Here is a 5,134-nt window from a genome sequence, read left to right on the forward strand (position 1 = left end):
GGGTATCGGGTGTGGTTGGGATGGACCCATGGATAGATCCATCCACATCGACGGCGCTTTCAGTATCATCAAAACCTTCATCGTTGAAGTCAAATCCTTCAACGGTGAAGCTTAGTCCAGGTGTTCCATTGATTCTCGTCTCCTTCTCCCACGTCCACACCTTATCTTCCTCAAAAACGACATTCCTGCTAACGTGGATTTTCCCAGTAACAGGATCAAATAGCCTGTACGCCTTCGTCCCCTTTTCATTCCCTAGATGCACCACTCGTTTGCTCCTTGCATCTAATTTCTTCAGGTGGTTCTTATTGATCATCATATGCGCGACACATCCGAACACTCTTAGATGACCAACATGAGGTTTGCGATCAGCCCACATCTCGTAGGGTGTGGAATTTTTCAAGGCTCTCGTGCTTATTCTATTCAACACGTATACTGCGTGACTCACGGCTTCTCCCCATAGCGTATGTGGAAGCTTCATTGTCATTAAGTTGCTTCTCACCATTTCAATCACTGTACGATTACGCCTCTCCACCACCCCGTTCTGCTGTGGTGAGTACGGTGAGGTAAATTGTCGATCGAGTCCCGTTTCGTTGCAGTAGGTGGTGAATTGATTTGACAGAAATTCACCACCCCTGTCCGTTCTTAGAACTTTGATCTTCTCACCTGTTTCATTCTCCACCTTAGCTCTGAAATTCTTGAATGATTGAAGAGCTTCATCTTTCGTTTTTAGCAGGTATACCCACATCACCCTGTTGTAGTCATCGACTAGGAGCATAAAGTACCTGTTTCCCGCTGGTGTAGGAGGTGTGACTAGTCCACACAAGTCTCCGTGGATTAATTCAAGTCTCTTCTGTGCCCTGAAGTTTGTACTTGATGGGTATGGTTTTCTTGACTGTTTTCCAACCAGGCAGCCTTCACACGGTTCGGATGGCATAACCATTTTGGGTACTCCTTCAATTATTCCCTTGTCCACCATGGACTTCAAAGCCGTGAAGTTTACGTGACCTAGCCTTGTATGCCAAAGCCAGGTTGAGTCCTTGATTTCACCAACTAGACATCTTGAGCTGACTTCTCTAAGTTCTATCTTGTATAGTCGATTTGATGACCTCTGTACCTTCATAAGTAGCCTCATGTTGGAGTCATAAATTCTCAGAACATTCTTGTTGATTCTAATCTCATCTCCTCTTTCATCAAGTTGGCCAAGGCTTATGATGTTGCTGCACAGTTTAGGTATATAATATACTTCTTCTAATTTTCTTTGCTCCCCATTATTACACTGAAAGGTAATCATGCCTTTTCCTTCAATTCTTACCTTTGAATTGTTGCCAAACCTTACAGTGCCTTGGACTGTGGTGTCTAGCTCCTGAAACTTGCCTCTATCTCCAGTCATGTGGTTGCTGGCCCCTGTGTCCAGATACCACATGTGTGGGTCAGCTGCAACATCTCCATTTGATCTCAGCTTCGGGTTGACCTTTTCTTCATTCAAGAGTACTTTCCCTGCTTCTTCTTTAGCTTCAAGGGATGACAGCAACCTTCTTTAGCTTCAAGGGATGACAGCAACAAAGCCGGTTCATTATCTTCCTGGATCAGATTGTTTTCGTGATTTCTCTCTTTTCTCGGGTTCGTGCACTCAGCTGCATAGTGCCCGAACTCTTGACAATTGTAACATTGTATGTTACTTTTGTCTTGACTGTGACCTCCATTGTGACTCCTTTCTTTCTGTTGGTGAGAGCCACCTCTGCCACGACCGCCTCGACCACCACTCGGACCACCTCTCCCCCGGCCTCTTCCTCTTCCTCGTGAACACCCACCACGATTGCCTTTTGGGGCTGACTTAGAGCTACCTTCTCCCTTCTTCTTATTTCTTTCAGTCCACTCTTGGTGGGTTAATAGTAACTTTCTCTCCTCTGTATCACCATGTCCCTTCATTCTCTCTTCATGAGCTTTAAGCCTATCGATCACTTCCTCTACTGTCATTTCATCCAGGTCAGCAAACTGTTCAAGGGTTGAGGCTATCTGAAGGAATTTGGCTGGTACTGCCCTAAGTAGCTTCTTCACCACATAGGATTCATCTACAGTATCTCCCAAGGTACGCATGGTACTTACTATGTTTATCACTTTCACAGCAAACTCATCTACTCCTTCTGTTTCCTTCATGTTCAATGATTCAAACTCATACTTCAATGTTTGAATTCTTGCAGTCCTCACTCTGTCTGCTCCCATAAACATGGTCTTCAAAGCATCCCATGCTTCTTTGGCTGTTTTCTTCTCAGCCAGTGACAGCAATAGATCCTCAGGTATTCCTTGATAAATGGCTGCCAATGCCAATTTATCTTTCTTCACTTCCACCGCTGTATTGGCTGTTCTCGGTTCAACAGCTTCCCAAACACCTTGGGCCTGCATAAACACCTTCATCTTGATTGCCCATGCAGCATAATTGGATCTTGACAACATTGGATAATGTAGTGTGACTTGACCATCTTTTTCTCCATTGCTTCCAGACATATCTATCACACGAGGTTGATATTTTGGCATACACCAGGATTGCTCTGATACCAAATGTTGGTTTTTCACAGGGGCAACACAGTCTTTTAATGAAGCAGCAAATCAGGGACAGGATGGTGAAATACACAGGGGACAGAAGTAGTAAGTCACAGGAGGGTAAGAACTGGAAAACAGCTTTAATCAAGGCTACAGAAGCAGAAAAATAGTTAGGAATAAGAGCAGGGAGAACAGAGGCTAAGTGTTACTGTTTTATTCAATGAACAGCAAACAAAAAGAGATAATTTTCTACGTACACTAGCCTTTCTTTTTATACTGAAACTTAGCTACAAACTAGGAACTGACTTGACTACTTGCCAAAGACCAGGAACACACTCACTGGAGCTTTGATTTATTCAAACATAAAAGAAAACGTGCTTTTAAACTCTAATTCTGAATTAATCTTCAACACTTTCAAGGGGAGGGGCACATGTATGGGAAATGCGACTCAACCCTATGCTGCCTAAATTCACGTTTTTTCATACACATTTTATCAAGTCCATCTCTTTGGCTTTTGATTTTATTAGTTCGGATGAAAACCTTTATTTAATGGAATACTGGCCAATAGATCTTCACAAGCTTCGCAGACTAGATTTTCATCAACTCAATTGGGTGCCTTGTGAAAAGACAATGGAAGAATATTCATTGTTTCATAGCTTCTTGAAGCATGGTGCTGTGGATAAACCAGAGTCATGGTCCACCCCATCATCACCATACACGAGATTTTCTGATACTGATACACCTGGAAAAAGGTAGGTGTGTTTCTTCAACATTGTGGTACTTCCCTCAAGATTGTTTGAATGTAACTCTCCTAGATGAGTGATATGGACTTGTTAGTTTGTTTTTATCTTTTCATATGTTTGAACGTTTATCGATATCTGTTTTTTTTCTCAATCTATCGTGTAAACAATTAGGTTGGTATCTCCTCTTTGCTTCATATGGAACTGGTATTAGTTATCTTTCTTTTATGTGATGAACGACATTTTGGTTTTAATTGAGAATGTTATTGTGATCGTGGATGTGGTATTTTTGTAATTCCGGGTTATGGTTTTAGCTAATGACTCATGATTATTAATTATGTGTATGAGTGTATGTTGTTCTTTTTCGGAGAATTATTTAACTTATACTTTTTAATTTTTGACACATCATGATTCGTTGTTAAAAAGTTAATAGCACAAAAAAGATGTGATTTTCATGTGATGAGAATTTTTGGCACCACCACTAGGAATAAGAGGATTAACAATGGCATGTCGTCGTTAATGGGTCGTCGCAATTGACTTGTAGCTAATACTCTAGGGTGCCATGTTTTGGATTCGTCGCTATTGCTTGGTGTCACTAATACTCCTATGTCGCAGCTAATAAGTTATCAGCGTAATCTAGTCCTCAGATTTGAAAATTAACATCTGCCTACAAATTAAGTACATAAATTAAAAAACAAATTAGTACTTAACAATTATGTCACAAATGCATTAAGTCTAACAATTTAGTAAACTATCAAATTATCAAATTCATAAGAATTAAATTAAGTCCTTAACAGTTTAACAAAGTACCAAATTTTCAAATTTATATAGGTCCTCAACAAATTAACAAAACACCACTACAAGAATACCAAGCTACGGCGACGACACCTATCCCGACGCCGATAGTCGTCGCTACAGGTCAACCTATGCCGACGACAAGTTGTCGCCATAGCTTTTGGAATGTTTGACCAACTTTCTTTGACCGCTATATATATGTAGACGACAAGTCGTCGCCATAGGTCCGGCGGAAACGACGAAAATGTTGGCGGTAATATGAAAATATATACCGACGACGTGTCGTCGGTATAGGTAAGAAAAAAAGGATTTTTTATTTATTTTTATTCCAAGTGCCAGAAAAAGAAAACGACGTAGTTTTTGGACATCCTATGCCGACGACAAGTCGTCGGGACAGGTTTTTTAATTTACATTTATATTTATATTCCAGGATTAAGTAATACGTCGTCGTTTGTCCCGACGACTTGTCGTCGCCATAGCTATCCCGACGATAAGTCGTCGCCATAGCTATACCGACGACTTAACAGACCTATGCCGACACACCTGTGCCGACGACCATTTCCCGACGACTTGTCGTCGCCATACGCTATCCCGACGACTTGTCGTCGGCATAGGGTCTAAAATCGTCGTCTGCACAGGGTCCGATTGTTGTAGTGCACCAAACTACCAAATTCACAATAAAATGCATTTAGTTGATTTTGATGTGATGGCCCGAGAATTTAGGCTAAACATTTTTATTGCTAATTAAAATATTATTTAAATGGTTATTTGACATTAACTTAATTTAAGGGTATTAAATGTCAAATTATAAAGTTGAGGGGCTAAATATGGTAGTATTTCTTAAGGGAATAGATAATAATACAAATTTGAGTTTGGGTAGGAAGTGTAACATAGGCGAATTATCAAGGACCATTGTTGTAACTTCGGTAACAACACACAAAAAGAGCCATCGTCTTCTACACAATGTATCAGGCGCGATTCTTTCTCAAATATACTGCAACCTAAGATACGATCGAAAGGGAGTGATTCTGGCCATAAAAACCATAAATCGAAAGGCA

At 40.8% G+C, this 5,134-nt stretch overlaps 1 long non-coding RNA gene across 1 annotated transcript; it reads left to right on the forward strand.

Annotated features, from left to right (window-relative positions):
- The first annotated feature begins 1,538 nt into the window (after nt 1-1,538).
- On the forward strand, nt 1,539-3,867 carry LOC145087757 (uncharacterized). Its single transcript, XR_013700872.1, has 3 exons — nt 1,539-2,089; nt 2,202-2,462; nt 2,577-3,867. It is a non-coding gene; the product is annotated as an uncharacterized LOC145087757 (long non-coding RNA).
- Nucleotides 3,868-5,134: the final 1,267 nt, after the last annotated feature.

Source organism: Lactuca serriola, chromosome 2 (genome assembly GCF_051521515.1).
Source record: "Lactuca serriola cultivar US96UC23 chromosome 2, Lser_US96UC23_V15, whole genome shotgun sequence".
Classification (NCBI taxonomy): Eukaryota; Viridiplantae; Streptophyta; class Magnoliopsida; order Asterales; family Asteraceae; genus Lactuca; species Lactuca serriola.